The following is a 14,457-nucleotide window of genomic DNA, read 5'->3' as shown; positions in this document are numbered from 1 at the left end:
AATACAATGGTGAAGGAAAAATAGACAATATTAGGAGTGAAAGAGATGACATAACTACATATACTCCAGTGATTAAAAAGATAAACAAGTTATAAATAATTTGTTAATCAATTACAAATATTAGATGAAATGAGAACATTTTCTAGAAAAATGCTACCTGCCTAAACTGGTTCAATTAGGAAAAATAGAAAAACATTAAAACCCAGAATCAATAGTTTAAATAATCCTACCAAAAAAACAAACTACAATCAGATGGCTTTGTAGGGAAATTCCAGAAGACATGAAATAACAAAGAATTTCAACAAATTTTCTAATAGAGAAAAAGGACTGTCTCCAACTCATTCGATGATGACAGAATAACCTTGTAAAAAATTTTTTCTTAATAGTATATTAAGAAGTTATAGGACTGGATTCCTTGGGGATGACATTGATTATAGGACTGGAGCTAAAATATAAACAGTGAGCCTGGAACATCTATCTTGTAGTGCCAAAAAGAAAGGACGTTTTTGAAAAAAAAGAAAAAAAGCAAAACAAAATTGCACAATGATTTAGGTACTCAAAGGAACATAGGAGATAACACTTGAGTAACAAAATAAATAACATAGTATTGAATTGCAACTCAAAGTATAAAATAAATATCCAGGAGTCCACAGTGATATAAATAAATGATTAAATAAACAAATGGAGGAAAAACTAGTCTCCTATGCAGAAGAATTGCAAATAATTTATGTAAATACTCCTCCCTCAAGGACAAGGAACATAAGTCTCTGCTCCTTCATTGTGGACCGTGTATAGTGACTTCCTTCCAAAGAGCATAGTATGGAAAGTTCTAGGAACATTTCATGAATGCAGATGCACTACTCATAAACAAACTACTACCAATCTGTGTATACGGTCTTATTGAAAAAAAAAATAGTCATCATCGTTAAATTGTTATTATCCCAGGAAACATTTTAATATTAATAAAAATTTTAATAAAATTCACTACATTAATAGACCATAGGAAGGAAAATACATGATCATATAAATAGATCAATAAAATATATTTGATACAGGAGGCTCCAAGGTGCTAATATTCTATCCTAAATTTGGTGTTGGATGCACAAGCACTCATTTAATTGTTATTGGTTAAATTGATATAAATCTCTTTTGTAAATATGCTATATTTCATAATAAAAATGTGATTTGAAGAAAAATGGTTTTAGGATTGGCAGTTTGCTCAGAGGTGTCAGATGCAGACTTGCTTCTCTAGAGTAGAACTTATTTACAATATTTACTATGATTTGGACATAACTCCCTCTAAGGACTTAACTATGCCATGCTACAATACTCATTTCCACCTCACCCATGCCCAGTGGTGTTTTCACAAAGTTAGAATAGTGTATACAAATATGATAGAAACTGAAATATATGTCTTTAGCCGAGAAATTACCCACTGCCTTTTAGGCCATTGGAGAGCCTATGAAAGCATCGCTCCAAACAGTGTGAGGTCTTGGACACTTTCTACAGATCATGGCAGCTACTGCTTTTTCTCAGAGAATTTTTCTCCATTCTACCTTCTGTCTCATTTCCTCAGTTCCATCTGGCTGCCGTTTACCTGGATTTTATTTCTTTTACTTCTTGGACTGGCACCTTAGGGTTGAAAATCTGTTTGCATGGTCTATCTGGCTTCTCCCCAGGATGTAGTTTCTTATATTCCCCCTTTATCTGCACTCATTGCAATGCCCATGGACAAGTAATGCCCTGACCCAAGGTCAGAATGAGTATATGCACCTACTTTAGCTTAGCATCTCTAACTGCACATTCACATGATTTTTGTGATGCAGAAACAACTAACCTGGATGGAGTTGACTACAAATATCGGTCCAACTGCAATATCAAAACAACAAAGTTATTATTAAAACTATAAATAATTTTTCTAGGATATTTACCTATAAGTGAAATTATCAGATAAACCAAAAGCGAGAAAATAACCTTAAAATAAATGTAGATATTATAATGTCTTTTTATACAAATCACAGTTTCTTTAAATCCTAGCTTTTTATATTTGCAAATAAATGGATATTAAATAAATTTATTTCTGGTCTTAGAAAGATTACCAGATCATTTCATATTTAATCAAACAATATTTCCTAAAATGGGATTTCATATTTATGATCTTTTTTCAATCAGTTGGGATGTAAACAAGGTCGTATCTTTTTTATTTTTCAAATTGATTATTCAAAACCTCATGTTCTTATTAGCAATATGTTCAATTTCTCCTTTTTGAGGGCTTTAGCATGCATTAACCAAGAAAAGAAGAGTTTATTGGTGCAAAAAAAAGTCAACTCTTCTTCCAAAATCTATCCCCACAGAGAGCTAGAGAGGCTCGTTCTAATGCCATTATGTTGTTGCCATATAACGTCAAAGCTGGACTCTGGTTCTCTGACGTCTGATGGTTGCTTGTCCACTGCTGAGGTGAAGCCTTTGGTGGTTTGGATCCTTTAATGCAGCAGTCCTCAACATTTTTGGCACAAGGGACCGGTGCTCCTATGAAATCTAATGCCTGATGATCTGAGAAGGAGCTGAGGGAGTGATGCTAGCTAGCACTGGGGAGTGGCTGCAAATACAGACGAAGCTTTGCTGGCTCACCTGCCACTCACCTCCTGCTGTGCATCCCAGACCCAGACCGGTACCAGTCTGTGGTCCGGGGATTGGGGACCCCTGCTTTAAGGGACACAGGAGGATCCTGGTCTAGAGTTCCAACTTTATGGTTGTATGTGTGTGCTCGCATATGTGTGTTCTTAATGTCTCACTCATATTCCCAGTAGTTGTTCTTCAAAGTAAAATGAGCCCTCCTCAAAGACTGAGCTCTTATTTACCAATCTTGTGATATAGGCTTCAGATGCCTCCTCCGAATGAGTCCACTGATGGAACTCTCCTAATATCTTTCATGAATAAATGATTATCTGATTTTTTTAAATGCAAAATGCACTTAGACACTTAGGAGTCATTCTGGATTTGGACTGCATCCAGATTTTTGTCTGAATATTTCCAAATTTTTATCATTGTTTTTGACAATTACCAGAACATGTGCTAACACCATCAACAGCTACCATAACAAACACAAATAGTTGTTAGTTAATATTTATCTCCATGTGGAAGTGGGCTTACAGTAGAGCAACCTACTAGCCCTGAGTCTTGAGTATGCCTTGGGCATCGGTTGGCTTGCTTTACAGAAACAGCGGAGGGTGTTAGTTAATTTGGTTATTTGGTCAAGTAGAAATAGGTTTCTTACATGAGATCATGTTACATTAAAATGACATATAAAGTATGACAGTACAAGAAAAATCTGAACTAGGAAACACAGGTGTCTGTCCTTACATTTACTATCTTTCATTTAAGATGCTTTCACTCATCCCTGGTTAATACAGCAGTCTTACAGATTTTTGGTTTTTATTATTATGCAGATCATGCTTTACATTAAGTGATCTTATTCTCTGGGTATAACATAGCTTTAGGCATCTTTGTAAAAAAAATTAGTTGGGAATAATGAAGTGATCTTGATGTTCTATCAGTTTCGGATGACATAAGACAGAAATATCAGCTTTTTAACTTAATTGTGTGGCCTTAGGTAAGTGACTCAAACTTTATGCAACCAAGTTACCTCACCTGAGAAGCAGTTCTGACACCTACTTCTTTGTGTGGTTATATTCATTTAATAATTTAAAATGTATGTGTTAAACATCTAGAAAATGCTAGAGCTGGTAGGTCCTCAATAAATTATAGCTAGTAATAACATTAATAAAATAATGTGCAATGAAATCTAATTTGGAGCTACTTACATCTTTCACACACTAGCTCATGTATCTAAACACTTAAGTCTCAGAAAGTCCTCGACCAGTCATCTGAGTAGTATCCACAGTATCTTCTCTCTTTCTCAATCTTCTGGCCAAACTTGAAAGCACACTATAATAAGGTCTTATAATGGAAGTCCCCTTGTCTCAAATTTAAATGAGATACCAAATAGAACAGCCATTGGGATGACAGAGTGAGGCTGAAAAAGATTTCCTCTTCCAATTACTAAATTTACAAAGAATACAAAGTAGGACCAGTTCCATATCCCTCAACCCCCTCAGCCTGATCAACGACATAAAAATAGATCAAGAATGGAAGCAACACTCCTTTAAAAAAAGAGTAGGTTTATATATTCAACCTGAATCAAGTCTGACCTACAAAGAAGTTTTAATGCTAAATGAAGTTAAGAGTTTTGGTTAATATATTGCATCTGGACATTCTAATCACTGAATCGAGATTGTATTTGCCATGTAAAGTCCATGGGACTCTCTATTACCTGAGAGTCAGTGAACAGACACCCATGAGCTCTGTATGAAATTTCGACAAAGAGAGGAAGAAGGTTACCCCATACTAAAAATGTTTAAAGAGACCTTTGTAATAAACTATACATAAAATTTACCATTTTAATCATTTCTAAGTGTAAGGTTTAGTGAAATAAAATGCATTCAAAATGTCGTACCAGCATTACCACTATCAATCTCTAAAACTCTTTTTATCTTATAAAACTGAAATTCTAAACTCATTAAGCAATAACTCCCCATTTCCCCTCCTTGCAGCCTCCAGCAACCATTATTCTACTTTCTGTAAGTTGCCTTTTGAATATGTCTTTTTCAAACAAATGTGTTACCAATAAATGGTGGAATCATCTCCAATTCTTCACTCTTTAGTATCCCCCTGTCTTGATTGTTTCAAACAGGTGTTATGTATTTTTTTCTACATAATGCTTTTTCGAACTTTTTCTTCTTATGGAGTCATTGTCAAAAAATTATTCAGAATACAGTCAACGCTAACTTAATCTAGACTAATAACTTCTGATCTCTTTCCATTTAAAGCACTATTAATGATTACCATCAGCCTATCCTCATTTATGCACAGAATTTACTATATTACATTTGTTCCGATACTTCTCAGAAGAAATGATTAGAAGGCAAGAAATACCTTAGAAGACCAAACATTACAGCATTAGCAGATCGAAAAACTCAAGCATGGTTGGAAATCCATTTGGAAGAGTGAAAGAAAAATGGAGTGCTGACAAAGCTCCTCAAATGCTTGGCTTCAATAGTAAAGACATCTGAGAACAGAGATCAAGGACAGAGTAAACATTTTTCACTACAAATTCAGCAATCCCATGTCTGGATTTTGCAGGACACTCTAGATTTTTAGTATTTTTGCCTAGTTGTTCCCTTAGAACACACAGTTGGTCAGTCTTTCTGTCCTAAATTTTTGTTTAAGGACATGCTAGTTGACATGAATCTGGCTTGGTAATGGCAAAATCAGTCACATATTCAGAAAAATGGCAGTGGGAACATTATCTCAAAATATACAGAGAGGTATCAGTTTGGTGAAATTGCTCACATCCAAATGAAATTTGACTATACTTCAAGGAAAGACAGTTCTACATATTTCCTGGGGAGAGATAAGGATATTTATGAGGATTTTATGTCATACAAATAATACAGTATGGGCTCTGTGTGCGTGTTCAAATAATTAAATCCACCATTTGCTTATTCAAAAAGAAGTTAGAATGTGGATCATGTGAAATAATAAATATGACAACAGCAGAAAAGGAATACAAAGGAATAAGTTTTTTTAAATTGGAAAAAGTAAATATGTATATATATTTTACAAATGCCTTTTAATTGTCTTTACCTTTCTCTGTTTTTCTCACTGGAATTAGGGAATGAGAGTAAACATTGAAAATCATCAGGAAAATATCATGAATTTAAAAGGATATAATAAATGAAAAGTAAAGAAACGTGGAATAACTGAAATTATTTTGCATGAGGTCTATCAATAATTAAAATGACACTTCAAAATAATTTCTATTTTAATTTTGCCGACTCCAAAGTACAACTTTAATGTATTTATTTTTCTTATATTATTTGATCCTGCACCCAGAAACTTGGAGCAAATATTGAAAACCAGATTTAGTTTCTCTCCTAAAAGGAAGCTTATTTCTAAGACAGAAATGTACTTCAGGAGAGACACGAGTAACAGCAACACATATCAATGAAAAATATGTTAAAAATCTAAAAAGACCCAAAGCATGCACAACAAACACAAAATATGTGCTCTCCCTCTTGGGTACACACAAAGTATTAAAACATGACTAAAGACATTTCCAGAGGTTAAAAATGACAGTGAATTGGTTAAATGATTCAAAACATTTTCAGAAAAAATTATAATAGATGATGAATAGAAGAATATATTGGAAAATATACTTCCCTCAATGTGTTTAAGAACCTGCTTTATCTGTCTCGCTTTATCAAAATTGGTGATATTTTGTCAAGAAATAATAAAGGGTTATCAGAAATCACAGTTTCACTTTATTCACTGTAGGGTGATGGTGTCAAAATATAAAATGGTGGTGTCAATCACCCTGATTCTATGCCATCTATGAAAAAGTGGTCCCTGCAAGGGTTACTAGCCTGTCCTTCAGTATTAATTGTCAACTGTAGCAATCTATAACTTTTATTTATCCTTTATTTATTCCTGACTTGCCAACTGCTCATATATAATTGAGTCTTTATAATTTTTAAAGTAAATTTTCCTTGTTCTCCACTTTAGTTTTCTCTCCATCATACTGGAAATCCTGTATCCAATCTCTCTATATATCATATCCCCTGGATCAATTTTCTCAGATGCCATCTTTAACTTACTTTTACTTCCACAGACAGTTTCTATTCTCAACACTGTTTACTAGCACACTATTTTTTCGTTTGTGAATTTGTCAATTAAGAAGACCATATATAAATTTCCAAAATCTAATGACTGGGTGGCTAAAAATAAGGAATTTAAAAGGAGTCCAGAGAGTAAATGTCAAAGTGGCCAGAGTTTAAAACCACAGCATTGCAGCTTCATCCTCTTATTTTACCTAGAGATATAATTTCCAGGCCTGTAACTCTCTGTCTTTGATGGTTTTTATCATTGAGGCTGCCCTTTTGTGTTTTGTTTCATGATGCTCTTTCAGATGACTTGGATTAACTGAACTTCTGCCTTTTACTTCTAGATCCCCAGGGGTTTATTCACGTATTGTGAAGCTGCATAAATGTCTCAAAGTGAATTCACAAGAAGCCAGTGAATTCACAAGAAGTCACTTGGTGTTCCTCAGTTTTAAAAGCTGGTTTTTAAGGTGTACTTGGAGAGATATCATAATTTGTCTTCATCAGTCAATTAAACACATCGCCAGAAACTTAATACTACACTGAGAATCATAGCTCTCAGAAGTGGAAGCAAAACAAAACAAGGTGGTTTAGAACTATTATGTCAAGAACACACCGATGCCAGTTAAGGTAGATGACTCTGACTTACCATTGCCAATGAGAACAAAATTAGTGGCAAATAGACCCTCCTGATAAGTAGACATGAAAGAAACACCATTTTCTTGGTCACCACGTAATGTACTGAAGAGTAAGAAAGAAAATGGATTTTTTTTTATTCTCTTAGCAGCTTCTTTGATACAGCTACTTACAGTAGGAGTTGATCCCTGAGAGGCCAGAGAGGATGATGTAGATCCGCACTCTTCAAACTTTAACTTGTACATGAATCACTATAGATACCGTTAAACTACAGATTCTGGGTCAGTGGGTCTGGGGAGAGGTCAAGGATCTGCGTTTCTAGCAAACTCCCAGGTGAATCCAGTATGGCTGGCATCCTTGGACCACACTTCTGGTAGCGAGGGTTGAGAGCACTAGGGATGGAATCTGCTGAATGAGCAGGTGGGGAGAGGAGGGAGGGATGAGACCAACAGAGAGAAAATAGGGGATAAATGAGGGTTCTGACGAGACAAGCAAGACATAGAAGAAGGCTTTAATTTACATAGTGTAGAATCTCTTCCTCATAACTTCTCAAGTAGTCAGAAAAGTGTCATAAATTCAAAACTATATAGTGCTATTTGATGTGTTTTTCCTGAAAACTGGTGAAGGGGCTGACATCTGCACCTGGGTTGATTAGGGGTAGAATTGAGCATTTGACTAGATGCAGAACCACTTACAGGGAAGACTAGAAGAAGCAAGGATTTAGGAAAGGATTCTGGACTCTAAAGGATCATGAACTTAGAGATTCTAATCAAGTTTACTTAAACCTCCCAGGGACTAGAAGGCCCTAGCTGACATCTGTATTATAATAATATAATCATTATGATTAATGCTTACCATATGTCAAACATTACACATTATATAAATTACCTCATTAATCCTCACAAAAATCCAAAAATGTAGGTATCACCCCATTTTATAAAGGGGAGAACTGAGGCTAATAGCATATCCAGATCCATATAGTCGGCTGGTTCTAGAATGAACACCTTAACTTTGGTCTAGGAGAATCCAAAGCAATTCTCATTCTTGTTTATTAAAGACCATAAAGCTTGAAAGTAGAAGGAGGGAAATGTGAAATAGATAGCTAAGGAAAAGTTGGAGAAAAATGATTCAGTGAATGACAAAAAGCACTGATCTTCATATTTTGATATTCCCACCTATATTGTTTGGACCCGAATGAGCTGACATTTGAATTTTGACAGACTGCTGACAAATCATGCAGTACTACTGACTCACTTTACAGACAAATTTCAAAAGGTGAAATCTAGAGGTGAGTGCTACACTGAAATACAATTCCTAAGAGGATCATTTTTCCACTAGCCTCAGTCCCCTAGTATTGCTGACATTTAAGACCACCTTTTAGAAATTCCAGAGAGAAATCGCTTAACTGCATTCTTCTACTTGGAAGTGTGAGTATAAATTGCTTCAGGTACCCTTTCTATTAATCTTTTCTTTTAATTTCAGACTTTCCTTCAATCAACTTCGAGCCATCACTATACTTGAGATGAGTAAATTTGAGGTTCATTTTTTTCCCATAAAGAATGTGAGTCCTTCAAGTCACAAAGGAGAGAAGGAACCCATGCTTTCTAATGAAAGAGAACTTTCTTACACTACAGACACGGTTCCTATCAGAACATTTGGGAAGGGTTCCCAGCTAGGACAATTTTAAGACTGTATATTACGAAAAATGATAACACGGGAGAGAATACAACAGTGCCAATCATCATGGATGCAACTGTTTTTGAGAAGAGAAACTGACATTGTTGCAGTTTAATTTAGGAAGGGGGCTAGTATATGCAGGTCTTTCTTAGAATTTTTCTGTCTAATCACAAGTGTCTTCATTCAAACGTCCAAGGTAAAAGGTCTCTGAAAACTCACCAAGAAGTGCCGAAAGATGGCTTTGGAGTAAATTCTAAAGTCACAGAGAAAGCTTAGCTAATGAGCTCCAAAGAGAGCGATGGAAAAGGTGAACAATTTCCCGAAGTGATTCCTGATGATGATGATTCCATCTCTTCTCTAACTTCCCTTGGTTTGTGTTAAGTCAACGGCTAAGTCATGATTCAACACGAATCCCCTTCAAGCTATACCAGGTATAAGTTAAACACGCTCGATCGACCAAAGTATTCAGCTACTCAGGGTAACCATTTCTGAGGCTTCCTATGCTCAATTTCAATTCATTCCTCAACCGTATCACACACCAGGAGAGATATAGAAATAATGTATCATGCTGATGGTGGCCAAGGATAACTGAAATGCCACCAAGATCAGAAAATGTTGGTAGGTAAGCACTTGTTTCAGAGCAACCAAAAGCTTCAATTTATAATTGTAGAAACAAAAAGACAAAAGTTTGATAATGCAGTCATGAGAAGTTTGAAGTGCTTATACCTGGTCTTTCTCCATGAAACCATAAATGAATACAAATAAAATATAAATATGTAGGAAGATTTGTGACTCTAAGTGATTGTTGTTAAGGAAATAGATGCTTTAAAAAGATGAAAAAAGGCATTTAGATTTAATCCCACAGGAAATGTTCTAATTTTCCCTGTATTCCTTCCTCCTGGGCATCTGACTCACACTCCTTTCACTGCAATAAGCATATTTATTTAAAACTAATCATCCTTCAACTCCAGTGGCCTCTTGTGTTTTCATTCTCATGCTTTATTTCCTTTTTTTGGTGGTAGTGTAAATTATTCTTGTCATAGGTACTACTGTGAAACAATTAACTTGAAATCAAAACATCAACACATAGTATGAATAATGAGTATACTATTATTGACTTAACTCTAACAGATTCAACAAAATCACACATTTTTAAATTGGAGAAGACATTAGAAAATGATGGAATTCCGATTTTTGGATGTGGAATTTTTCAATTTCATCAATTTTTTTAAAGCAGAATTAGCAATTACTAGTCAAAATTATTTGTGATAACTGTAGGTCAAGAACTTTGCCACAATACAATAAGAAATTTCAATAATGCCATACAGAATACACCATACCTGAAACTCTTTTGGACATTATTATCATAAATAGCAGGCAGGCCTCATCATATTATGGTTTCATGCATCAGAATGCTTCTAGAATGGAATTTTAGTCAAGAGAGTAAATCATTGAAATACTCTTTGTTTCTAATTTCTGCCGTATTTTGCCAACATTATCTGTTATGCTAGAAAAACAGCTGGTGGGTATTTCTAATCTTTTAATGACTGCTTCATTGTCTTCTCTCCATTTTATTTTTTCTCCTTTGAGAGCAAACAAGTCTAACCAGTGCATGACTGGATGAAATCCCAGTGCTTAAAGTCCACAGTATAGGCAGACCTTTCTAGGATCTGAGAACAGAAGCACAACTCAAAGAGCAGAGCCACATGGTCCTGCCCCTGATGGACGGAGCCTACTCTATTATGAATGGTGACTTGGATTCAGAAAAACTGGAGGACAACTCCCCAGTGCCTACCTGAAGGAGGGGCACAGGTCTGACAATGACCAGAGGCTGCTGTTGACAGTGACAAGATTGGTGGCTTGAACAATGAATGAGATTTGCTAGGCTCATTCCTGAAACAGTATTTTCCCTTTCTAACTGATTAAGTCTCCTCTGGTTTATCCCAAACCACTGAACCTTAGTAGTTACACATTTCCACTGTTAAACAAATGTAGAGATGGTAACCTTGCTGACAGACTGCAAGCAGACATGACATTTACTCCTTTATATTCTCTTAAGACACATTGAAAGTCTGGAACATGCTTTTCCTCCCCAACTCTTCCACATCCTCTACCTCTCATCATGACACTTTACTGCTTTTCTGATGAACTTCCCAATCTCTTCCATCTGACCTCACCTCTTACATTGCTGTCCTGTTTTTCTGACCTGACTGGTTCAAGCATGGGACTGACCTCTCCTTTCACTTCAGAGTCTCAGGAAGGACTCCTTCCTTTCTTTCCCTGGCTACACAATTCATACAGAATCACAAGTCAGAGTTCTGTGACTCCCAATTTTCATGGAGCTCCTATACTGTGGGATAAAGTTAGGGCCTTTGCCTCGCTGAAGCCCAGGGATGGGGTAACCGTTGTGACATGGTGCCCTAGGCAAGACTCAGGTGAAAAGTGCGGGGGAGGGGACGCAGATCTGGCCTTTGTGTGATGCTATAGTACAAGGCCAACAATTGCTTTTTAAGAAGTCTGGAGTAAATTCTCCTGAGCTAGGGACTCTAACTTTCTTCAAAGTTCAATGTAGGCCCATATCATTTCTAGGATATGGGTCTCTTTCAATCCTTGGTTCTACCTTCCTCTACCTACACACACACACACACACACACACACACACACACACACACACACACATCATAAATGTCACTTCCCATTCCACTAGAGCCAGATATCTTTTTTTATAAATAGGCTTTCGCTCAATGTGTATTAATTGTTAGAATCCCCCACTCTAGTTTTTCAATTTTTAGGGTAAATGCAGGTCCATTATCTCTTACTTCAAACCTGAGGCCAACTGTGTTAAGGAATTCAGATTTGTTTAGATATTTGAAGGGTGCTATGGCACAGCAATATCCGACATTTTTGGCACCGAGGACCCGCGTTCCTATGAGAATTTAATGCCTGATAATCTGAGATGGATCTGAGGTGATGATGCCAGCACTAGGGAGCAGCTGCAAATACAAATGAAGTTTTGCTTGCTCCTGGGCTGCTCACTTTCTGCTGTGCGGCCCTGTTCCAGGCACGGACCATCCACAGCCCAGGGGTCGGGGACCCTTGCTATGGTGCACATCCTCTAAATTAGGGAACACCCAACAAGGTGTGTGGCCACATATTTATTCATACAAAGTGGTATAAATCAGAACCATAAATAACCTCATATCAGTTTGATTTTTTTTTCTCACCAAATGAGTTTACTACAAATTTATAAAAAGAAGAGAATTCTGTGTTGTCAGGGTTTTTCATATTTTGAAAGTTAGGATAAAGGATGGTTGATCTGTATTATGTTGTGCAAATTCTAGAAATGATTAACAAAGGAATCAAGAAGCTGGCTTTTTGTTGTTAAAATGGCTTATTTTTCTAGTTTTGGAGACAGTACAGAGACAAGTTTGTAAGTAGTACAAAGAAGGATGGAGTCACTCAAGGAAGCAGTTGAGAACAAGCCAGAAAAATAAAGCAAAACGTGGGTGGGGGTGGGGGCTAAAGTAGGGGTGGAAGAGGAAGAAAGCCCAAATTAGAAGCAACATAGATAAAGAAAACACATTGGCTGACTAGCAACGAAACTTATGAAAGGGAAGGTGATAGACATTGAAGAAAAAAAAAAAGGTCTCTTTTAACTTTGAGAGCATAGTAAAGAAATTTTCTTAAATATTATTTTCAAAAGTACATTATCAGCCAATGAACATAAATCCAGGTAAAAGAACAATATCATAAGCCTGGTCATCTGTATTAATCATCCTGGTTTTTAATTTTTCAGTGTTCCATTAGGAACTGTTTTCAAGGAGAAGCACTTAGGCTTCTTCCTCCTTGGGAGTTTGGGAGGCCAAAGAGCCTGTTAGAAGTTAGAGGTTAAGGAGCTCAGAGTGCTCTAGGCATTCTTTATTAATGGCAGTAAGTAACATGATTGAGGGGTAGGGGAACATTACCAGTTCTCTAATCTCCAAATATAAGAAAACCATGGGTTTTTATTTCACATTGAGTTAATTCCTATTCTTAAGTCATTTGACACTAACTCAATTGTTTCTTACATCAGAAATCTTGCTTGGATCAAAAAAATAGTCAGCCCATGGAAAGACGTGATTAGAAGGAAAATGGTTATTAACAAAAAGTTTGAAATCCTGCAGTGCCCAGGACAGTGTTTCATTAAAAGGGAGAAGGCATTTCTTCCATTTTCCAGATCTTAACCACTATTTGGGGTTTTTCACCAAATTTTCAAGATGGTGAAGGGTCTGGAGACACCCCTACCCCCAATGATCTACTAGTCAATAAATATTTCTTATTTAGGAAAAAATGTGAAGTAGGGATACAGAAGACAAATGACCTACCAATCACAAGCTGAACTAGTCAATTACAGAATTACAAATTCAGTTTCAAGGGGTGTTTATTCCTCATGTATAAAGAAAAAATAGAGCATCTCCTTAAGAACAGGATCTAGGTTGTATTTGGTTGACTCCTTAGCCTGGAACGCGTAGTAGGAGCTCAATAAATATGTGTAGACCGATTTCTTAACGATATTCCACTTTTCCTATGCCAGGCCCTGGGCTAGGTCTCGCGGGGCACAAGAACAAGTTAATGCCCAGGAAGGGATTCAGATCCAACTTGGCAAAATGCAAAGCCAAATGAATAACAATTTTAGTCACAGTCAAAGAACACAGCAGCGGGGAAGCAAGTAATTTTTACTTCACATTTTGCAGGAGCTTTCATTCTCATTTTAGCGCCTGCGTTCCCAGAGCAATCAATTGCCCTTCATACGGGGCACAAAAGGAGGCGAGTCCAGAAAATAGAAGCAGCAGCGGGCGTGGAAAGTTAGGAAATAGGGAAAACCAGGGAATTTCTCGGGTCGAGACTGGGTTCGTCCTGGGTTTGTAAGGAGAGAACGAAATACGTTTTGTCACTTTTCTCTTCCTTCCTCCAAATTTCCCAGGATAAGAAATTGACGGGGCGGAGAGGGTGGGGGTGGCGTTACATCACTGAAAGACTGAAGAACGTCTGACTGCTCCAAGGGCCACAGCCCAGGAAACCTAGGAATTCACAGCTGACGCCTTCTAGAAAAGGACCCACCCCAGCTTGCTAAGAAAAGGAAACCCACGTGACAGCAGGGGGTGGGGGCGGGAAACGAGGCGACCCCGGAGCGAGCAAAGCCAAGGGCGGGGCCAAGGGCCGGGCAGCTTCGAGGAATTGCGGGACGCAGCCGGGCGGGGGCGAAGGGCTCGCACTGGGCTCCGAGGGAGCGTCGGGCACGGGGATAGTGGACCCGCTCTGCGCGAGCCGCGCACGAGAGGCGGAGAGTGGGGACCCGCTTAGCGCGCACCGAATAGGGACGGGGCGGACCCGAGCTTCTAGCGCAGGGAGCCGGGCCGCCGGAGCCTTACGCCGCCGAGGTGAG

The sequence above is a fragment of the Rousettus aegyptiacus genome, unplaced genomic scaffold (assembly GCF_014176215.1).
Source record: "Rousettus aegyptiacus isolate mRouAeg1 unplaced genomic scaffold, mRouAeg1.p scaffold_m13_p_9, whole genome shotgun sequence".
In the NCBI taxonomy this organism is placed as follows: Eukaryota; Metazoa; Chordata; class Mammalia; order Chiroptera; family Pteropodidae; genus Rousettus; species Rousettus aegyptiacus.
Note: the sequence above shows the minus strand (reverse complement) of the source record.